The 23,118-nt window shown below is 40.4% G+C and overlaps 1 protein-coding gene and 1 non-coding gene across 8 annotated transcripts in view; both read left to right on the top strand.

Moving 5' to 3' along the window:
- The window catches only part of SMYD3 (SET and MYND domain containing 3), a 344,076-nt gene that overhangs the window by 173,986 nt on the left and 146,972 nt on the right, over positions 1-23,118 (top strand). The gene's annotated exons all lie outside the window — the stretch shown is intronic.
- On the top strand, positions 2,989-3,124 carry LOC119941066. Its single transcript, XR_005455102.1, has one exon. It is a non-coding gene; the product is annotated as a small nucleolar RNA SNORA7 (small nucleolar RNA).

Here is a 23,118-nt window from a genome sequence, read left to right as displayed (position 1 = left end):
TGTACTTTGAATAGAAGAGCCTGTTATTCTCTTCTTCCAGGGGATAATTAATGGTGACAAAGTGTTTAATTAAAGACCACTGCCACTCTTAAGATGAAAAGAGCTCCAGCGACAAAAGACACTTCGATCGGTTTCATTGGTCTGTTGAATCAATAAGAAATTGAGTGGCTATAATGCTACCCTAGAAATACAGCTCTGCTGCCATTCGGTCTGAGGTTGAGGCTATAAAGCCTTTGGTTCAAGAGGGCTCAGTGTGTGTGTGTACATGGTAGTGCCTCATATCTTCAAAAGGGCCCTGACTGTAGCCGGTAGCAGTAATGGACATCAGGAGAACAGCGACTCTAAGTTACAAGTGTCTGTGAGGTTATCATAAATGACTAAAAGTAAAGGGAAGAAAAGTATAGAAAACCTCCAGTTTTCTTCCAAACTCAGGTTATATTGAAACGTTTGGACAGTTTGTGTGGTTTCACTCCAGAAACCAATCTAGTAATACAAATAGCATTTATTGAGCACCTACTGCGTGCAGCTTGTGAAATTAAGTACTTGGGAAGTATAAAAAAAGCAAGTGGCACATTTCTTCCCCATAAAGAGCTCACACTCAAATGGAGAAGACAGGCACTAGAGCTTCTTTTCTGAAAGGATGAGTACCAACCCAGAAAATGTTATGCTCTTCAATAGATATGTTTTGGCTTTGCATTGCATTCAGTGCACATTTCACTCAATCACTTGGCCTAGGGTTTATGCTTGTTGGAAATGTTGCATTCATATTTACTGCTGTAAGTTATTTATATTAATATCTGACTCCGCCCTCTTGATTGTCAGCTCATTGTGGGCAGGGGTCATTTCTGCTAACTCTGTTGTATTTTACTCTCCCAAGTGCTCAGGAGAGCACTGTAAATGCTCAATGAATATCACTGACAATGGTGATAATGGTGTTAATGAATGATGCTAATGCATGGAGAACTTGAGTGGAGTCTGGAGTGAAAGCTTGCTGTTGTTAACTGAGCAGGCACTAGTTCACACTGCTCTCAGCCTCACAGCACTTAGGTACATATCCATAACTCATTTATTCATATTAATGACTGTTTCCCAATCTAGCTGTAAACTCCTTGTGGGCAGTAAATGTGGGCTGCCAACTAAGTTGTATTGTGCTCTCCCAAGCGCTTAGTACAGTCCTCTGTACCCAGTAATTGCTCAGTAAATACCATTGAGTGATAAATGCTGGGAATGATATTGGGTGGGAAAGAAGCAGTGTGGCTCAGTGGAAAGAGCACAGGCTTTGGAGTCAGAGGTCATGGGTTCAAATGCCGGCTCTGCCAATTGTCAGCTGTGTGACTCTGGGCAAGTCACTTAACTTCTCTGTGCCTCAGTTACCTTATCTGTAAACTAGGGATTAAGACTGTGAGCCCCTCATGGGACAACCTGATCACCTTGTAACCTCCCCAGTGCTTAGAACAGTGCTTTGCACATAGTAAGGGCTTAATAAATGCCATTATTATTATTATTAAAGGGTCAAGGCTATGTCTTTACTTCATCATCAATTTCACTTAAGTTTATAGTTTATATATACCCTCATTCTTAACCAGTATGTTATTAATGTTTGTTAATTAGCTATTTCAACTCAAAAATACTGGAAAGTTCAAGTCAAGTGGTTTTTCTTTGTTTCCCTTGATTATCTTATTTCAGCTACAGTGTTTATTACAGTGCTTTCACATAGTAAGCACTTAATATATTCTATTATTATTTTTATTAGTTTGGGTGTTCTCAGTGATGCAAAATGTCCTGCACCCGGTATGCACTTTGACACTTATCCTCATATATGTATGCTACTTGCATTTTTCCAAAGGGCCTTCACAGCAACTATTTCATTTTTCCCTCCATAATATGGTCAGAAAATGTAGGGGTTATTAGCCCCATTTTACAATTGGGGAAACTAAGGAACGGAGAAATTAAATGACTTGTCCAAGATAATAATGCCAGTCAAGGGTGGAGCTGGAATTAGAACCCAGGACTCCTGATTCCCAGGTCTATGCTCTTTCCACTAGACCATGCTGCCTCCTCATGGTATAGATTCACATCTTCATTTTAGAAATCTGCAAATCAATCAGTAAAATTTCTGGGGAGTACTGCACCAGGTATTTTGAATATTTTAAAAGGAAATGAAATAAAAGATGTGATTACTGTCATAAGGAGCATGCAAACTAAAAATCCCAGAACAGTAAAACATAGCATCATTACTTATTTACTGCTTATTCATTACTTATTTATTCATATTAATGTCTGTCTCCCCTTTTTTCTCCCCCCTTGACTGTAAGCTCATTATGGGCAGGAAACTTGTCTGGTAATTCTGTTGTACTCTCCCAAGTGCTTAATACAGTGCTCTGCATATAGTAAACACTCAATAAATGCCATTGATTGATTGATCATAGCACAAGTGACAGAAACACATCCATCATTACATAAGGCCACACATGATAAGTTCATAGAGGGCAGGGGTAATGTTTTTTTTTAAGTTGTACGGTCCCACAGCTTAGTGCAGCGCTCCACACAAATAGAGATTTAGTGAATACCAAGATGATGAGATGAAATCATCTGTTGGAAATGACAGACGATCTTCAGTCCTGTCATTTCTGTTGCACCACGGGGGGGCTGCCAGCAGATCTTGCACCTGTACAGAAGGTTGTTGTACAGTAGTTAAAAGCTGCCTTTCACTTAGCACATTTCTCCCTTGCTGCAGCTGCGTGATGATTTGCAGAGACTGAATAGCCAAACAACAGATCTCACTCTGAGACAAGAAATTAGTTGAAGGAGGGATAAACAAAGTTGGGAGGATACTTCTGGGCTCCACTGCAGATTGTTCTGGAAGAGGTAAATTTGCTTATCCTATGACTCCAGGGGAGAAGAAGAATGATGGGAGAGCAGTCTTTGGCTTCTGTATGTGTGCATCTGCTAAGTCAGGGCCAATATCCAAGTACCTAATAAATCAGTCCCCTCTCAGGATCACAGCTGGAAAGTTTCCAGTACTTTACCAGTCTCAGCTACGGGAGGGAGAGTCAAGCAGAGGCCTACCCATTCCATTCCTAGCTTGGGCTAGCTAGCGAGTGGAAGACTATCTGCTACAAGTCAAAAGTCACCTGTTCTGGGCAGCAGTGGCATGGGAGAGAGTTGAGGGCAGAGACTCGTGTACTGCATGGAAGAAGGCAATGGTAAACCACTTCTGTATTTTTACAAAAAAAACCAAGCTATATGGATACACTACCAGAACAATTGCAGATGGAGGTGGAGTGTTTTGGGAGAGATGTGTCCATGGAGTTGCTATGGGTTGGAGACGATTTGACAGCATAAGACAAGACAATGTATCAGAAGGCCTGGTTTCTTATCCCTGAAAATTGGTCTGCAGTGGGTGAAACCCACCCTTGCAGTTCCCCTGGCTTCGAGACCCAAGGATTCAGCAGTTTGGTCTGCAGTGAATCAGTGAGTCATTGACTAAGCACATGTCTTGAGAGGGCTCTGTGTTCATACTTGCGTATGAGCCATCAAAGTGTTAAAAATTCCCATTTGCTAATTCCGGGTACAGATTTTGAGCCTGTAATTCCATATTGTAGAAGAGATCTAAACGATTCCATTTCCAAATCTGCCTGTAAGATATTTTATTTCTCTCTTGTGGTTGAGAATGGTTTTGGAAGATCATTTTCTATTAATAACTCAAAGATATGTGTTGTCCTCATTTTGAATGAAGCTCATACTCCTGTTACAAGAGTTTTGGACATTGGCTGTCTCTTCATTGTATTTCAGGTTAAAGAGTCTAGGGTCTACTTCAAACTCATTTGCTTTTTTCTCACTCTGTGTTTCCCATCTTGTAGTCCCCTTAGAGCCCAGTAATGGATCAAAAGCAATGAAGTCAAGCAGCGCTCAAGTAAGGCACTTTGAGAAAGTCTTTTCAAAACAGGGGTTCTCATTGCCAGGAGTCTTGATTTTAAACCATTGGGATTTTTTTTTTTCTAGGAAAAACAGATTACAGTTTATAACTTTTGTTTCATCCTCCGAACCAGAATGTGACAAGTACCAGCATTACAAGCTTTGTTATATTAATGTTGCACCGCCTCTTCAACACCTATCCCTGGTGAAGCAGAGAATGAATCTGTCTAAAGAGTGCAATTAGCTTGAATGGACAGGAGCCTTCATCGTGTGTTGGGAACTAGAATTTAACAGGGAGGAATGAAACCCTCCATATGTAGCCATGCACTTTGCATCCACTTGCTAAGTGCTAATCGATGATGATAATGTGCATTGGGCAGAGGATGCCATTTGCTGAAGACAGTGAGAAATCCGGATTTTGATTTGTTGTTTCCAAGGTCTTACTCTATAATTTGGAGCCAGGCTGATTCTTGCCATCTCTAAATTGAAGGAAGTAATTTCTGCCTTTAATACTCTGAGCTCCTTTGTTAAAGGCTCTCTTGATAGGAGAAATTTGGTTGCAAGACTTAGTACTCAAGCGCTTAGTACAGTGCTCTGCACACAGTAAGCGCTCAATAAATACGATTGAATGAATAACTGCAGTCCTTAAGTCATCAAATTGTTCCAAAGTTCTTATTTTATATTATTGAGACTCCTTCTGTCTTCTCGAACCTCCTTCCCTTGTTTTATGTACTACCTTTATGACTAAAGCCATCCTACCCTTTCTTCTACACATTGTTATGCAATGACCTCCCAAGGGAGTTAGTTAAAAATTGTTGTAAGGGGAGGGCTTGTGACATCCTTCTGGAAATCTTTAAGATAGAGTAAATGGCTAGCTTTCTGGGGTGGTCTCTTCGTGTAGTAGGTCCTTAGCTTTCAGAGCTGGAAAGGCCCCTAGTTTTCAGTAAAATCATATTTTACTACTCGGAAGTTTTCAGCCCTCTTCTTTAGGAGTGTAGGCACGTGAGAGAATTCACAGAGGGAATTTTGTGGCTTCCAGACACTCTGCCTTTTTTTAGCCTATTCTTCCATGTCCTTGTCTACAGTGGGAACGTTCAATTTCATTTAGGTGCTATTCCTCCACGGGGCCAGAGAGAGCCAGTAGCATTGTTTCTATTAGACTCATGTTGACTGTGTGCTTGAAACCTTTTGGATTGGATATCCCCCACCAGTTTCCCAGCTAATATTGCAGATAGGCTGCCTCCCTATTCTATCCTGATGTTGAACTTCTGGTTTCTGGGGAAGATAGTCTCCACTGAGCGATTAGCCAGGTTAGTAATTTGGCATTCTAGTGCTTAGAACAGTGCTTGGCCCATAGTAAGTGCTTAACAAATACCGTCATCATCATTGCAGTCGGCATCCTTGCTAGGAACAGTGTGTTCCATGCAGCTCTGGAGGAGCCTGGACTCCTGGCTTTGGTACACAGAGGCTACTTGGTGGGAATTTAGGTAGTTCCCAGTTGGCGTGTTCTCCCCCGGGATTGGTGATTCTAGATAAAAGAGACAGTCTATGTAGTTTGCCTCAAAATTCATGCAATAGTCAACAGATCTAGGTAGAAGAAATGCCACATGTGGACTCAACTGGAGGAGGTAGGAAGGAGAGCCACTTGGGCAGAGGACCTGTCTACCAACCTTGTGATATTGTACTCTTCCAAGTGCTTAGTACAGTGCCCTTGATAAATGCCATTGATTTAGCAGAGCATAATATAAGACTAGCTAAGTGCAGCATGGAGGAGATATGAGCTGGACATCGAAGATAAGGTGGTAGGAATTTTCATAAAGTATCTCGAAGTTCAAGGGAGTCTTGAGATAAATACCCATTCTCTTTTGTGGGCAGTCCTATAAAGAAGAACAAAAAGAATGGATTTTTAAAAATTTTCTCTTGATTGATAATGATATTTATTAAGCCCTAAGTGCCAAATACTGTGGTAGATCACAAACAATTCAGCCCAGTTCATTTCTCCCAAGTGGCTCTAGTGGATGTCCTATGAACAACTCTGCTAATTCTGTCAGAGTTTTGTAAGAGGCTTAAAGAGACAGTTTTTCAAGGTGAAAAAAAGGAGGAGGTAAGAGAGAGAGCTAGAGAGAGAGTATGAGCAGGCAAGGGGTCAGACAGTGATTGTGGATGAAATAAGCAAATGTATAAACATCTTTGTTTTATTAAAGAGATATTCTCTTGGGGCAATATGGTGGAGTCTATGAAGAGAATAAGACTAATACATTGTTCTTTGCAGCTTGATTTTGTAGTTCTGCTTTGCAGGCTGTTGATGTGGACTGTTATTACAAACACACACACACGCGCGTGCACACACACACACACACAAATAGATTTTAGACTGAAATAGTGGAAACCGTATGAAGCCAAGCAAGATTTCCAGCATTCCATCAAATCTGATAAAAGTCAGACACTGGATTGTGTTGAAATGTGCCAGTAAACACAAATAACCAAGCACAATCCCTTAGCAACATTTTTTTTTCCAATGATTTGGATTCTCAGTGGGACTTAGGAAGGTAAAAAAAAAAAAAAGAATTGAAATCAGTAAATACAACATTTGAGGCTTGGGAACTGTCAGGAAACTTGGTTATTTCCTGGCATGAAAGCTTTATTTCGCTAAGTGTGACATAGATGAAAAGTCAATTGGAAATCTGAGTTTAATTGCTTATGTACACTTTGTTTTATTGTATAGCATCCCTCTTTAGAATCCTTTAATCATAATGCTATATTCTTGTGGTTTGGGTAAATTAAGTTAAAAAAAATCAAAAACCCAAGTTCATGCTACTGCAAGAGGAAAATAAATGATACTCTCTAAAAGTATAAATGAACTTGTAATATAGCTGTTCATCAAGTTAGTTCCTCGGCAAGCAGGGCAAAAAACATAGGTTTCATTTGTTTTCTGTTTTGATACCTGCAGTGAGAAGAGTTGACTGATAAAGTTAGCTTGTGATGTGTAGTAGGTGAAGAGAGCAGATATGTAGAATGGGGTGTATGGCTTGAAGCCAATTGTGAAGAATTTTTGCTTGATGCAGAGGGACTCTAGGAGCCAGTGAGGGTTTTTGTTTTTGGTTTTTGGGTTTTTTTCCCGGAGCAGAGAGATGTGGGCCAAACAGTTTTACAGGAAGGTGATTGTGCAATAACATGACCTGTGGTTTGGAGAGGAGGGAGTCTGGAGGAAGGGAGACCCGCAATTAGGCTGATTCAGTAGTCTAGCTGTACTGTGACCAGAACTTGTTCCAGGTTAGTTGTTGTTTGGGTTGTTGTTCAGGTCCAAGAGATATGTGTAAGATAATTTGCAGTAGTTGGGATGAGAGAACTGAAGGACAGCAGGGAGTGGAGGATCATTATTTGTTTACACAAATGTCTGTCTCCCCGCTCAAGACTGTAAGCACATTTGGGGCAGAGAACATGACTGCTAATTCTGTTGTGTTGTACTCTCCCAAGCACTTAGTACAGTGCTCTGCACATAGTAAGAGCTCAATAATTACTATTGATTGATGGATAGATCATATAGAATTGGCAGACAACTGGGATAGAGAGTTTAGTGGAGTTATTGACTGAGATGGACAAGTTAGGAGGGGACGGTTCAGGGCGAATGATGAGTAGGTCTGTTTTCTACATATTTAGTTTAAAGTGCCAACTGGACATCCAAGTGGAAGTGTCTTGGAGGCAAGAGGAGATGTGGGATTGCAGGCTTGATGAGAGGTCTGGGCTAGAGAGAGAGATCTAGGAGTCATATGCAATGAAGTGGGAGCTGAAACCGTGCAAGAAGAAGAGCTGGCCGAGATAATGAGTGAAGAACAAGAAGAGTTGGGGAACTAGAACAGAAAATGGTGTTTTGAAGAGTGGTCCCTGATGTTCATTGATGTTAATGGGGGCTTCCTTGCTGTGATGCTGTCCCAGAACTCCTTGCTGGTGCCTTTGATTTCCAGGAGCTTGAGCTGAAAACCCAATTGGAGAGTAATTGATGGACTCCCTTTGGCAGCATATTTACAAGATGTAGTTAGCATTCATTGGAAAGTCCCTTCATTGAGATTGATTATAAGGGCTATTGGATCATTTTCCTCAGTTTTGCGAAAGAAGCAACTGTGATATGACTAAAAACAAGAGTATTTTCTATGCTTCCTATTAAAAGATAAATGATTCTTAGAAAAAAAAAAGTATTTCCCTGACCAGTTGTTGAATTAGCAAAGGAGTTCATTTCATTCTCTAGGAGTCTGTGAACAGCAATACACAGAATCCTTGATAATTTCTTAAAGGTCACTGATAAATGTGGAGTGGACTGGAGCTAACCTTTATATTTGCAGGGATGCCAATTTAAATAGATTTGAACAATTCAGGTAGTCACTTATTCTTCTGAACTGCTTTATCCAATTTTATGAAACCCTTTGAGATAAGTGATTTTTTTTTCCTTTGAGCATACTACCTCTGAAATCCTAATTATCTTATGAAGATAGTATGTCAGTTCTCTGGAGCTTATGGGTTAATTTACCATTCCACATAGCAAATGTTAACATTGTTTAGAACTTTTAACAATGATTCTGAATATGAAAATCAGAAATACATTTTGACATGAAGACCTTACCACAGGCTATGGGAGAATGAAAAAGCATGCCCTCTTTCAGAGCTGATTGCACTTTCATTCTCTCTAATTCACTGTGGATAAATCACGAGAGTAGTAATTTTGGGAGAACTCTTTATCCCTACTCCAAAATACAAGTGTCTGAAATATCTATACCAGCATTATCTGAAACAAGTACAGTGAAGTATTTAATCAGTGTGCCATTCCAGGCTTGAGAACACTCATCTCTCCATGTTCCTGGAGGCTCAACAAGAATGGAATTATTGGGAAAATACATTGCATTAATTCCTTTAGTTATATGTTAGTATTATCAAAGAACACCAGTTTTTTAAACATCATCTGGACACAGGATTAGGAACACCGGATAATTTTGTTTTGTAAACTGGGAATTGGTCTTAAAATGTGAAAGTAAATCCCTCAGTGCTGCCCCGCCGGTGACTGGCAGGTTGTGGATGGGAGTAGGGAGAGGGGAACAGGAGGATTGTTTGCAACTTCTGAATACAGGGTATTTATCCAGGCTCTCCTGATGGTGCAGGTTTGTTTTGTGGTGACTTGAGATGAGGGTTCAGACCTTTCCGAAACTAATTACAGCCTGAGACTTTAAAGCTTTCAATGATGAAAGCTTGGTTTTCCCCAGCTTTCAGTTGTCAGTTTGATTGCCACTAAGGGACACCAGATTCCATGTGGACGCTTTTTATGATAGGAGCCAACACACTGCTCTTTAGGGCTTAAGCAGATCATGCAGATTCTAATTACCTTGGTTAAGAAATAGACTGCTAGCCCTGGATTCTTGGTTGGGGCTTTTTGCCTCTAGGAAACTAGTTTCTAAAGGCAAGAAAGATGAGAGAGGTGAGAGAGTTTTATAATAGCAAATTTCAGTTATGATCTTTCTGTATATAATCAGCAGATGGGTTCAGTGGCCTGGAACTGCAAGTGTTGATTGGGTACACCAGTAGTTTTCAACCCAGGATCTAATTTAGAAACACTTTATCGGCTTCGGACTTGCCTGTCTTCAAGATATAAGCACAGGTACTGTGCTTTCACTTATGAACACTTTCATATAAATTATAATTTGGACAGGAGAGAATTGAGCATTGTCTAATTTCAGTCCAGTGATTTAGGGTAATTTTTTTTCTTTGACTTTAGCTATCCTACCTTCAAACCATTGTGATCGTGACAGCTGTCCTCTGCTAAGTATTTGATGAGCATCTAGAATGAACATCAAAGAGGAGACAGTCAAAGGAATAGACAACTTGAGAATTTGGTCAATTCTTATCTAATAAATGTAGAATGTAAATGGAAAGTAGTGCAAATACTTGAGAGCTTTCGTAGTACATCTGGCATGGATGTGCTCCTTAGGCCATCTTGACTGTTAATTCAAGGGGGGAGGTGTAGGGTGTGTGTATTGAAAGAATGAAGCTTTTAAAAGTCTACCTTATGGGTATTAAATGCATAAATGATCTAACTACAAGTTTGCATTGTCATATATATTTGTAGTGCATATAAAACTGAGTTTTATAGGTGTCCATGTTTTTAATTCATCTAGATGGAATTGAGAGGAAAATATTGTTTGTAAGTGCTACAATAGAAGGGATAGATAATTCCTTGCTGAAAGAACATCCTTGCCAAAAATACCAGCATTATGGAACAATTTTAGATGAAGAAAAAGAAAGAAGACACATTTTAATGTGGCGTCTTTGATACTGAGTAGACAGGTAAGTGGATGGTAGTTTATAGACAAAGATAAAATTGTCTATCTACAGACAACAGTCTTTTCTTTAGGACTCCCGTTAGGCAGGAGTAAAAATGGATTCAAGTTGAAGAAGAATTCTTTGCTTTTAAAATAAGTCATAGAAGCAGCCCAAGACTTTGGGCAATAGAGTAGAAATATTGAAAGAATACTTTTAAAGCTTTCTGAAAATGAATACCCAGTAACTATTTTCCCCCCAAGTTTCATTGCTCATTAGTGTAAAATTTTATTATTTGCATAGAGGCTACAGTAGAAAATAGTATGCTTCTAATAGGTAAGTGTATAGGGTTTTTTCCAATCTTTGATAATTGCAGACAAATCACCTTTGGAAAAAAAATTGGCAGATGAAGCAGGTATCTTCTCACTCACTCAACTCACTCAGCTTTGCCTGTGTGAAATTCACCAATGGGTGTGTGTGGATTTTTTTTTTTATTAATGGTATTGGTTAAGCATGATCAGGTTGGACACAGTCCATGTCCGACATAGGTCACAGCCTTAATCCCCATTTTACAGATGAGGTAACTGAGGTACAGAGACGTTAACTGACTTGTCCAAGGTGTCAAAGACAGGAGGTGGAGCCCACGTCCTTTGGACTCCCCAGCCCGTGCTCCATCCAATGGGCCATGCTGCTTGTTTGACTGAAAAGACCAGTGTGAGGCCTATAGTCTCCACTACATTGTGCACATATAAGGACTTCATGCTGTCATATTCGTTGCTTGCATTGCTTGGCTCTGGCCTCACTTCTGCCTCCCACTTTTGTTATCTTTCAAAAACTTCTGCTTGAAATGAGATGTTGTTTTCTTGATTGTAGTGTGCCATGCTGATCTATCTGTGGCAGTTGACTCCCAATTTTCAAAATGCATCATTTTCTGAGATTTTCTTTTAGTGTATCTTTAAAATGTTTGATCTGTCCTTTCCATGTTTTGTTTTGCAGTTTTAGCTCACCATAATAATAATAATGATAGTATTAACACTTCCTATGTTCCAAACACTGTTCTAAGTGCTGGTGTAGATACAAGGTTATCAGGTTGTACCACATGGGGCTAACAGTCAGTCCCCATTTCAGAGATGAGGTCCCTGAGGTACAGAGAAGTTGTGACTTGCCCAAAGTCACACAGCTGACAAGTGGTAGAGCCAGGATTTGAACCCACGACCTCTGACTCCCAAACCCGGGCTCTTTCCACTAAGCCACGCTGTAGTGCAGCTGGCCAATTGATTGACTTCTTTTTTTTGTCTTTTGCTATTGTTGGTCACTGTGCTGCCCGTGTAACAGAATTTGGGGGCAGTGTTAAACTCTTGAGTTGCCAAGATAGATTTTTGGTTTTGGCCTCCGTGGTGCAGGCTGATTGATACATTACCTCATTTTTCTTCAGATGTGTCATCATCTTGTAATGGCTGGCTGATTTGATGAAGTCGTTTGCAGTCATTTTGGTGTCTTTTTGGGTGTGTCCCTCTAGGGACTAGTAATGCAATTCACCAATTCTTGAAGAGACTGTCCCTAGGACACTGAGGATTTAGGAAAGAAATTACAGTTCAACAAAGGAAGAGGGAATTTCCAGGTTGTTATTTTTTTCAAGTGGTTGGACTCAAGGTTCTCCAAAAACGTGCAGTTTGTCATTCAGAGATAATTACAGACTCAGCAGACTTTTTATTTAGCTTCCCACAGTCATTTGTTGCTTACCCTGCTTTGAGGTCCAAGAGGCCTTCCCCGATTAAGCCCTCTTTTTCCCGGCTCAGTCTTCTTTCTGCATCATCTATGCACTTGGATCTGTGACCTTTGGACTTTTGATATTTGCCCCACCCCCAACCCTAAAGCACTTATGTAGATATCTTTAAATTGTATCTTATAAATTACTTATTAATTTATTATTATTATTATTAATAATATTATTATTATTAATGTCTGTCTCCCCCTCTAGACCTTAAAAGCTTGTTATGGGCAGCGAATGTGTTTGCTATTTCTGTTATAGTCTCCCAAGTGCTTAGTACAGTGTTCTGCACATACTAAGTGCACAATAAATGCCATTAATTGATTGATTGAACTACTAGAACTATGAAGTGGAGGATGGCGAGTATAACACTCCATGCACAGTTTTTGTGGGATGTTTTAAAAGGAACTTCTGATATTTAAAATGCATAACATTGTACACTTGTGTTATCATGGAAGGCTACGGGGACCAGGGCTTGCTTTTTCTCTTTCAAAGTGTGATGTGCTTGGAAAAGAATCTATGATGCTTGAATTCTTTAGCTGCCATCAGTAGTATATTGTGGATGAATTACTCTGTTAGGGATTTTTGAGATTCTTCAAATTGATACCTGGTTGGGAAAAGGCCAAGACTATATGGAGCATGGTAAATGGAATGTGGTAATCATTTCCAATCCGCAGAACATTTCCGCACTGTGATTACAATTCCATTAAAATGAAATTAAAATTGTCTGGTAGCAAAGAAAGGGAAAATTAGAATGTTTTTAAATAGAATGTGCCTCATTAGCGCTTATTTCTGTAACTCCCTGACGCATGATAACAGACAACTCTATAGGCAATATGCAGAGTTTATAGGAATCTTCTTATAATGATCCAGAGAACAAATCTGCTCTGTTCTCCAAAGTTCTCTCTCTTCAGAACTTAAATGTGTAGTTTATCTTAGGCCTAATTTTATTTTGGGGCATTGCAAGGGAGGGAAATGATGATATGTTTATTCTGCTTTAATGCATGACTGATTCTTTAAGAGAGTACAGTCTTCTGAGGGATCTTACAGCTCTAGAGCTGTGGAACAGCAACAAGCTTCAATCTAGTGTCTTGGGAATTTTTTAAATTTTATGGTATTTGTTAAACGCTTACTATGTGCCAGGCACTATACTAAGCGCTAAGATAGATACATGATAATCAGGTTGAACACAGTCCTTATCCCACATGGGGCTCACTCTCTTAATCCCTATTTTGCAGATGAAATAACGGAGGCCCAGAGACATGAAATGACTTGCCCAAGGTCACACAGTAAACAGTTGGCACTAGGCCTTGCTTCTTCTCTGCATAAGCTTTCTCTATAAAAGTATAGTGTAAAACAATTCTAGGCAATGTGCATTTCATCTGCTCCAAGCCTCAGTGGGAGGTAAAGAGCACACACGGTTTGGGAAGTAGGGCTTTGGAGGTGAAAGGGAGACCAGAATGAGTGTTTGGGTTTAGAAACCAGTGTGGTTTAGCCGGAAGAGTCCAGGCCTGGGAATTGGTGGACTTGGGTTCTAATCCCTGCTCTGCCACTTGACTGGGGATTCAGTATGTGTTCTTCCTCCCACTTAGACCGTGAGCCCCATGTGGGACAGGGACTGTGTCAATTTTGATTATTCATCCAATTGTATTTATTGAGCGCTTACTATGTGCAGAGCACTGTACTAAGTTCTTGAATCTTGCATCTACCACAGTGCTTGGAACATAATTAGCGCTCAAAAATGCCATTATTATTATGAAGCAAAGAAAGAGAGAGTATCAATGAATCTTCTAGGCCAAAGTAGCTGTGATGGTAGAGAAATAGGAAGCTTACTGCTCTTCTTTTTGTTTTTTTTTTTTTTCTATTAGTATTTCCTTAAAAAAGAAAACAGGTATTGATTGTGGTATTTAAGTGCTTTCTAAACACTGGGGTAGGTAGATAGATACAAAGTGATTGGTTTGGTCACAGCCCCTGTCCCCCATGGGACTCACCGTCTAAGTGAGAGAGAGAGAGAGAGAGAGAGAGAGAACAGATATTGAATCCCCATTTTACAAATGAGGAAACTGAGACCCAGAAAAGTTATGTGACTTGATGAAGGTCACATAGCAGGCAAGTGGTAGAGTCAGAATTAAAATCCTGTTCTACTGAATCCCAGGCCTGCATATATGTTTGTACAGATTTATTACTCTATTTATCTATTTTACTTGTACATATCTATTCTATTTATTTTATTTTGTTAATATGGTTGGTTTTGTTCTCTGTCTCCCCCTTCTAGACTGTGAGCCCACTGTTGGGTAGGGACTGTCTCTATATGTTGCCAACTTGTACTGCCCAAGCGCTTAGTACAGTGCTCTGCACACAGTAAGCGCTCAATAAATATGATTGGGCCACTGCTACATGAAGAAAATTGATGTGTTTTCCTTCCTTACTGAGTTTGACCAGGGAAATGACCTCTCAACCCATTTGGTATGAGTGTCAAGAACCATCTTTGTAAAGACTTGACCTTCTAGATAGCATCTTTGGATTTTTCTGATATTTCTTTGCTTTTCTCAGCAGACTTTCTGCTGGTCTTTAGACTCATCATGATATGAAAGAAAATTCCAGCTGGCCTTGTTTTAATGTCTTCTGTTTTATTAGAAAAATGATGTATGGAGAAACAAACTATCATATCAATCGCATTTATTGAGCACTTATTATGTACAAAGCACTGTTCCAAGCACTTGGGAGAATACAACAGAATTAGCATACACATTCCCTGCCCATAAGCTTAAGGTCTAGAGGGGCAGATAGACATTAATATGAATAAGTAATTTATAATAATCAGAGCCCAGACCCAGAATTCATTCCTCTATCTTACTTCTGCAGTAATTTTAAAGTTAGCACCCTGAAGGGTAACTATTGATCCTCAAGTAATATAATCCAGGATTAGCTCTTACCAAAGGTATGGAAATGTGAAACAAGATCATGATTCAAGAAGTTCAATAATGCTAATCACAGCCAACACAATGAAAATAAAGTACTGGTATCATGCTGGACTGAGAGGTACATGATAGTCTAAGACAATCTGACCCATCAAATGCAATAAGGATGAACTGTAGTCTCAGTGCAATATCAACTCCTTTTATCTTGGAAAAACTAAGTAGATGAACAATAATAAGAGAGCTCACGTTTCCTAGATGACATGCAGTGATCTAATTATTTTTTAAGTGGCTATTGCTCCAGGAAGACAAACTACTGTCACAAGGGAAAGGGGCAGCGGTGAATGGCTTCAAGATAGAACAGGGTTCTTCCACTGCTGCTTGAAATTTAGCTAGAAGACAGGCATAGCTTTTCAGTGATAGAAAGCTGTAGATCAACAGAGTGGTACAAACATAAGTCCCAGTAGGTTCTCTAGTAATCTAGTTCTATGTCTAACTAAAATAGCAAGAGGCAGAGGTGTACTGCAGCTGAGCTGTATTGTTTCCAGGATAATTCTATAGTCATTGTAAATTAACTGAAGACTAATAGGCAATGCAAAATAGGGGAAACTGTAAGCTTGTTGTGGGCAGGGAATGTGTCTGTTTATTGTTGTACTCTCCCAAGCACTTAGTACAGTGCTCTGCACACAGTAAGCACTTAATAAATGCGATAGAATGAATAAAGGACAGTTAAGGACCTCAATCAGTTGTCATGGGCAGGGAACATGTCTATCGACTCTGTATACTGTACTTTCCCAAGTACTCCTCTCTGCACACAGTAAGCGCTCAATAAGTACCACTGATTGATTTATCGAGTGCTTTACTGTGTGTAGAGCACTGTACGAGGCGCTTAGGAAAGTATGATATAACAAAGTTGGCAGACATAGTACCTGCTCACAAGGAGCTTACAGTCTAGAGGGGGAGAGAGACACTATAAATAAATGAATTATAGCTATGGACATCAGTGCTGTGGGGCAGAGGGTGGGGATGAATAAAGGGTGCAATTGCAGGGGTGTCACAGAAGAGACTGGGAAAAGAGGGCTTAGTTGAAGAAGGCCTCTTGGAGGAGATGTGTTTTTAATAAGACTTTGAAGGTGGGGAGAGTGATTATCAGATAGGAAGGGGGAGGGAGTTCCAGGCCAGAGGCAGATTGTGGGCGAGAGTTCAGTGTTCAGATATATATTTTTTTCTCAAACTTTGTTCTTTCCCAGTTTTCTGTCCTAGAAGGCTTTCCCCATATTTCCCAGGGCAAAAGTGGAGGGGCTTCTTGCTTTGTTTTTGCTGAGTGTGTCTCTACAGTGCCTGGCTCACAGTAAGTGCTTAACAAATGCTATCATTATTATTATAATTATTATTGGGAAACATAATAATGATAATGGCATTGTATTATGAGTTTATTATATGCCAAGCTCTGTACTGAGTTGGGGTAGATAGAAGATGCACAGCCCCTGTCCCACACTGGGCTCACAATGTGAGGGGAAGGGAGAACAGTTATTTGAATCCCCATTTTACAATTGAGCTAACAGGCACAGAGAAGTTAAGTGACTTGCCCAAAGTCACACATCAGGGAAGTGGTAGAGTCGGGATTAGAATCCAGGTTCCCCGCCTCCCAGACCTGTGATCTTTCCACTAGGTCAGTCAGTCATTCAATCAATGCTTTTTATTGAACATTTACTGTATGGATAGCATTGTTTTAGGAGCTACAGTGATGCCCAGTGCTTAGAACAGTGCTTGGCACATAGTAAGCACTTAACAAATACCACAATAATAATTATTATGCCCTCATTTGGATGTTCCCTGGTGCCACACAAAGTAACAGAGCTAGTGGCCCTCCCTCCCCCCAAGCACAGCATATTAAAACAAACTGCTTAAAGGAATTTGATGAAACCAGGCTTTGTTGACCTTGGCCATTGGATGCAGGAAAAAGTGCCTGTGTTTATTTGGACAAAGCCTCCTCTATCCTTTTATTTATTTATTTATTTTTGCCAGTTTTCACCTCAGTTTGGGTTAAGTGTGCTTTTAAATGCTGTCCGGGGAAGGCGTCCAGGGTGTTGGGAGTGGTAGAAAATGGCCAAAGGGATTGTGGGGTGGGGAAGGGGGAGTTTTGGTGGCAGCATCACAGCTGGAGGTCTGGCGAAATGCCATAAACGATGTTTTGGAGGATGAATTGCCTGCCAAAACATTAGCAGCCTTTTGTTTTCTCTCCATCTGCTTTTTGTCTCAATAAGTATGTTTTGGAATTTTATTTATGGAGTAGACTTTGGGTTAGCTGCTTTCTGTACTGTGGGGGATGTAAGGTTATGCAATCTTTCTGGGTGACCGTTTCTAGGAGGAACAGCTGTTCTTTCCTCCGGAAGTTTCCAGAACACCTGATGCTTCTCCGATCACCAAGTGATCCCGAACAAGGATCTCATTTTGTGTCTGAGGCCCAAAGGGGCTATTTGGTTAACGGTTTGTAGTTATACCAAGCCCCTTCCCCACTGGGGCCCTATTGGTCAGTGGTTGGGCCTGCTACCACCAAACAATCAATCATTCAGTGGTATTGATTGGGCACTCACTGTGTGCAAATCAGTGTCCTGAGTGCTTGATAGAGTACAGTATATCAGAGTTGTAGACGTGTTCCCTGACCAAAAGGAGCTTATCGTCTAGAGTCTACAGTCTATCCTCATGGCAAATACCTGTTTCAGTAATCCGCAGGGGAAGACTTCTTCGCATTTGTTTATCTGAAAACATGTTCTCGTGAAAATGGTTCCCAGCAGTTCAGAGAACTTCCTAGCCAAACACTTCTGAAAATGTTCTTAAAATGCAACGTTTGCTTTCACCGTTCTTCTGGAAAAAAATGGTTGGAATTAGGAATGATCGGTGTTGTTGCAAACCAGAAGCACTTTAAACATAAAGTGCTTAGTACAGCGCTCTGCACACAGTAAGTGCTCAATAAATACAGTTGACCGATTTACATTCGAGGTCAAAGGCACAATTTCCCTCATATACATTTCTTGGTCCAGTCACAAAGATCTTCAGGACCAAGGACCTGTGTGAATGAACTGGTTTTAGTGCTAGTAGTTTGCACATTGCCATTCACTCCTTCGAGCAATAAGGGAGCAGCATGGCTTAGTGGAAAAGAGCACAGGTTTGGGCTTAGAGGGATTTGGGACCTCGGGATGTGCCTGCTGTGTGACCTTGGGTAAGACAATAAACTTCTCTGAGCCTCAATGTCCTCATCTGTACGTTAGAAACTAAATACCCGATCTCGCTCCTATTTACAGTGTGAGGCCCATGTGGATAGGGACTGTGCCCAATTTGATTAACGTTCATCTACCCTGATGCTTAGTAGAGTGCTTGCCACATAGTAAATGTCATTATTAACCGATAAATAGGCAGGAGTACAGTATATTGTGAAGTGCCCTGCAGGAATTTTGGAAACTAAATCTATTTACAGCCAAAGTGACTGCAGCATAGTGCCAATAGTGTGCCCTGCGCATAGCAAGTGGTTGCCTTGGTAACCACCTCAATAGCCGTTGCAGACTATTTCCCACCTACCTTATTTAAGCAAGCTATTTTCAGGCAGAAAAAGCAAAGTTTTCTGGGCTGCTTTTTGTGTCTGCATACTGTGGAAAACTGAATTTGCCACTTTATTGTCTGAGTATACTTGGCAAAACCTTGGAAATAAATTTTAGATATAAAAAAAAAATTTAGAACCCTCCATCCTAAACACGACATAAATTGAGTTCAAAATTAGTGTTGAGAAGGCTTGTATTAAGCCATAGCATAAGCCATTTGCTTTGGATAAATTCAATTCTGATTTTACCTTTAACCCACGATTATCCTAAATGAGCTTTTTTGGGGGGTATTTTGTAAGTGCTTACTATGTGTCAAACACTGTTCTAAGCACTGAGGTAGATAGAAGTTATTCAGGTTAGACATAATCCCTGTCACAGATGGATCTCAAAGAGAGAACCTATATTCAATCTGCATTTTACAGCTGAGGAAACAGGTAAAGGAGACGTTAAATGACTTGCCCAAGGTCACACAGCACACAAGTGGCACAGCTGGGATTAGAACCCAGGTCCTCTGACTCCAAGCCTGTCCTCTATCCATTAGACTGTGCTGCTTATTGAATGGTAATGACTTTGGGGACTTCCTCTACCTACTGTTTAGGTCTTTGGAGTAGAGATTTCTGAGGGCCAGAAAGGCCTGTAATGTCGGGGAGGTTAAAGGAATGGGGAGTTCGTTTCTGAGTGCTTAATCCCATTTGAGGCTTATTTGTTTTTCAGATTTGGTTGAATGTGGTTTCAGGAGTAGGCACAGGGCCTGGAGAGTGGGATTAGGGAGTTTTCCAAAGGCTCTGAGCTAATGTCAAGGTAAACTATCCTGCCAAGCGACTAAGTCACTTGAATAAGGGGAAAAAAAATAAACCAGCCCTTGAAAGCACTGTGTCGTGGGGTGTAATGTTTGTAAATTTTATTCAATTAATTTGTAGCTGCAGGGCTCATGAGGCGGAAATTAAAGTTTTGTAAAGTTTCGATAAGGAAGTCGCCAAAACGAATTTGATTAGCCCCAGACATTCTTTAAATTTGTTGGCTCAGAGGCTGAGTTCAGGAGGTGACTTGAAATTACTGTGCTTGGTTGATTATAAATGCAAGTCTCATACCAGCACCTGTCTCTTCAAGCACGTCCTCTCAAGCTCACACTCCTTTCCTTCCTTCCTCCCTCTCTTTTTCCCCTCCCTCCCATCCAGCTTCTGAGGAGTCTCTTGACAAGAGTGACTGACAATCACATGGCCCAAGGTAATTCTTCTATTGCACAACGTTTTCAGAAAATGCCACAGATAGCGAAACCATAGAAGCAGCAAGGCCTAGTGGATAGAGCATGGGGCCAGGAGTCAGAGGGACCTGGGTTCTAATACCATCTCTGCCACTTGTCTGCTTTGTTACCGGGCAAGTCACTTCACTTCTCTGGTCCTCCATTACCTCATCTGTAAAATGGGGATTAGGACTGTGAGCCCCAGTATGGGACAGGGACTGTGTCCAACCTGATTAGCTTGTATCTACCCTAGTATTTAGTATAGTGCCTGGCACATAATAAATGTTTAACAAATACCACAATTATTATTATTACCATGTCACCACCAAGTCACATTTGTAAACTGGTTAGCTGCCTCCTGTCTTCCTCTCCCACACCACTTCCACCACTATATAAACATGCCGGTGACCTTGAACTAAACTGATTTTTTCATGAAAGAGCAGGGTTTAATGAGATTAATCATTATTATTGTTTCCCAGAGGGGAGAGGCACATCAAGTTTGAACTTCTAAGATGAACAGCTGTCTATGCGTTTAAGTATGTGAGCATCAGCAAAATTCAGCAAATTCCCCAATATTTCTACAACTCAGACTGTCTTTTCCATTCTTTTGCTCCCCCTTCTGCCCTCTCTCCTTCACACCTACCCATCCAATAAATGAGGTTCTGAAAATTTGGAACTGCTTAATCAATTTGCAGATATTATTGCCAGATTGAACCATTTTGCTGATGGTTTCTAACCTCAGACCAATATGGTATTTTGTGGAGAAAATCAAAAGACTTGCTAAAGGTGATACTTTGGATCTGTCAAAGTTTGAACAAAATTCAAAACTGTCTCTTCAAAGTCAGTGTAAATTGAGTTTGAAATTACTGGAGTTGATTGTGGCACTGGATAGCTCTTCAACTCTTCCCAAAAATTGTTTTTCCTGTTTTCTTTAACATGAGAGTCTGGTCTAAGACATGTTCATGTGTCACTCAAGATATAATAATCTTCTTAAAAGGCAACAATAACATCTTGACTCCTTAATCTCCAAACAAATTACAGCCGATTTTTCAATTTGTTTTGGTCTTCTCTGTTAATTCTCTCAAGGAAGTGGATTTCTTTTCCCTTTAAGGATCAGAAAATGATGACAGGCTGAACATATATGAGCACCAATAGCAAGCAGGTGATCCATTGTTAAGGGTCTACCTAAAATATTCAAAAATAAGCTCACGAATAAATACAAAATTCAGGAACCCTGGCTGCAGTGACACGAAGCTTGGGCTGTGTGGGCATTGCCACCTACCTCCCCTCCTCTAGCCCCAGCCTTTAGAGAAGCAGCATGGCTCAGTGGAAAGAGCCCAGGCTCGGGAGTCAGAGGTCATGGGTTCTAATCCTGGCTCTGCCACTTATCGGCTGTGTGACTTTGGGCAAATCACTTAACTTCTCTGTGCCTCAGTTACCTCATCTGTAAAATGGGGATTAAGATTGTGAGCCCCATATGGGACAACCTGATCACCTTGTATCCCCCCCAGCGCTTAGAACAGTGCTTTGCACATACTAAGCACTTAACAAATATCATTATTATTATTATCTTTGGTGCCAGGACTTTGCGTGTGGGTCCATGTTCCTACTTCAGGGTGCAGAGAGTCCTTGGTTTGGTTTCCATTTGCATAGCCTTGGATCTCTCCAGCACTATCTTCCTGCCACTCAGAGCCCAAGTTTCTTAAATTTTTCTGTGGTAGAATGTGGAGGAAGAGAAATTTTGATCTGAAACCCATTGTATTGTGGTGGTTTTTGATAATTCGCATAATGCAGTGGAGTGTTATAAATCAATCATATTTATTGAACATTTACCATATGCAGAGCATTGTACTAAGTGTGTGCAAAATGATCCCGCTGGTGACAGTGCCTAGCGTGTAAATCCTTTTGATACCTAGAGCTCGGAATGTCCTTTATGGGCGCTTATTATTCTGCTACCACGAGTTTAATGGATTACATCCGACAGGATAGCTAATGGATTTGCTAGCTGATAATGGCTGGCATTTAACAGGTTAATTGAAATTGGGACCAGCAATTAAAAGGCTATGAGAAGGTCTTCTGTGAAACCCTTAGACAGTCTATCCAAAGATCACAGTGAATTACGCCAAGGGTTTTTACCTGTCCACTTTAACCCTCCCGGTAACAGCATCTAATCAGCTTTCTGCTTGTTACTGTAGGTTAAATCACAGTACTATTATCAGCATCATTCTTGGAATGATACTTTTCATTTTTTCTCTAATTTTAATTATTATCAGCATCATTCTTGAAATTATATTTTCCATTTTCCCTGTAATTTTAATTGTCAAGATTTTGCCAGATGTGCTTTTGAGAGCCTCGTTTACATGGTACTGTGAGTTTGGAGCCTTTGGATTTCTTTTGCTTGTTTTCAAGGTTTGAGCCTCTTGAACTTTTCCTAATTGGTGAGGGACTGTTTTAGCTCCAAGTTTTTGAAACTCTCCACATCATGGGAAAGGTACAGATATTGCTGTTGTCTCTTGAAGAGGAAGTTCTGCTGTCTGTGTGTGCCATTGAAATCCATATATCACCAGTGAGAAGCAGATGGATAGGAGAATTTTTCTGTTCATTTATTGATGAATTACAGTGTGGTGTTTATTTCACAGCTTCCTATGGGATAACACAACTGTTAGCGCTAAAATAAATATTAAATTGAATACTGTTCTGGGGAAGGCGGGGGACCTCCTTGGATTACAAACCAAGTCTAGGAATGGATAAAGCACGGATTTGGGAGTCAAGAGGACATGGGTTCTAAACCTAGCTCTGCCACTTATCTGCTATGTGACCTTAAGCAAGCCACTTAACTTCTCTGTGCCTCAGTTACCTCATCTGTAAAATGGGGATTAAGACTGTGAGTGCTTAACAAATACCATCATTATTACTATTATTATTTAGGGAAGTCACGTAACTTCTCTGTGCCTCAGTTGCTTCATTGGTAAAAATGAGATTCGATATCTATTCTCCCTTATCTTTAGTCTGTGAACCCTGTGTGGGACAGGGATTGTGTTTGATAATCTTGTGTCTACCCTAGCATTTAGTAGAGCACTTGACCCATTGTAAACTCTTAAGTTACCACAGTTATTATTATCATTATCCTTCTGTTATTCTCTGTGGGGGGTGGGGAGGAGGGATCTTCAATCCCTCCTCCTTAGTTGTCCCCTTTATAGCTTGCTGGGGACATGGCTGCTACTCCCATGCTGCTCCTGGGAGATAGCCAGAGCACACTTTTTTGTAGTATGTGTTAAGCATTTACTCACTTAACTTCTCTGTGCCTCAGTTACCTCATCTGTAAAATGAGGATTAAGACTGTGAACCCCAAGTAGGACAACCTGA

Source organism: Tachyglossus aculeatus, chromosome 19, assembly GCF_015852505.1.
Source record: "Tachyglossus aculeatus isolate mTacAcu1 chromosome 19, mTacAcu1.pri, whole genome shotgun sequence".
In the NCBI taxonomy this organism is placed as follows: Eukaryota; Metazoa; Chordata; class Mammalia; order Monotremata; family Tachyglossidae; genus Tachyglossus; species Tachyglossus aculeatus.
Note: the sequence above shows the minus strand (reverse complement) of the source record. Positions and strands in the feature narration are given on the sequence as shown.